The 234-nt window shown below is 42.3% G+C and overlaps 1 protein-coding gene across 1 annotated transcript in view; it reads left to right on the forward strand.

The window, feature by feature from the left end:
* The window catches only part of LOC118339688 (arf-GAP with GTPase, ANK repeat and PH domain-containing protein 1-like), a gene marked incomplete in the record, with an annotated part of 77,244 nt that overhangs the window by 69,362 nt on the left and 7,648 nt on the right, over window positions 1-234 (forward strand).

Genomic DNA, 234 nt, shown 5'->3' on the forward strand with positions numbered 1-234 from the left:
CACGGCCAAAAGTATGTGGACAGTTCTTCCACGACAACGACACGAGCATCGAAGCTCCACATACTTTTGGCCATATTGCGCAGTGTATAGTCAGACAACTTTATTGATACATGTACCAATAAACTGTTAGCTTGCTGTCCTCTCTGACTGACACTCCCGAACAAAAATAAAATACTTAACACATTGTGAACAAGTGACTGTTAAAGCCCTAAAACAGGCTGAGGTTGCCAGAAT

Source organism: Morone saxatilis, unplaced genomic scaffold (genome assembly GCF_004916995.1).
Source record: "Morone saxatilis isolate NCDOM2014 unplaced genomic scaffold, NCSU_SB_2.0 Contig6, whole genome shotgun sequence".
Taxonomy (NCBI): Eukaryota; Metazoa; Chordata; class Actinopteri; family Moronidae; genus Morone; species Morone saxatilis.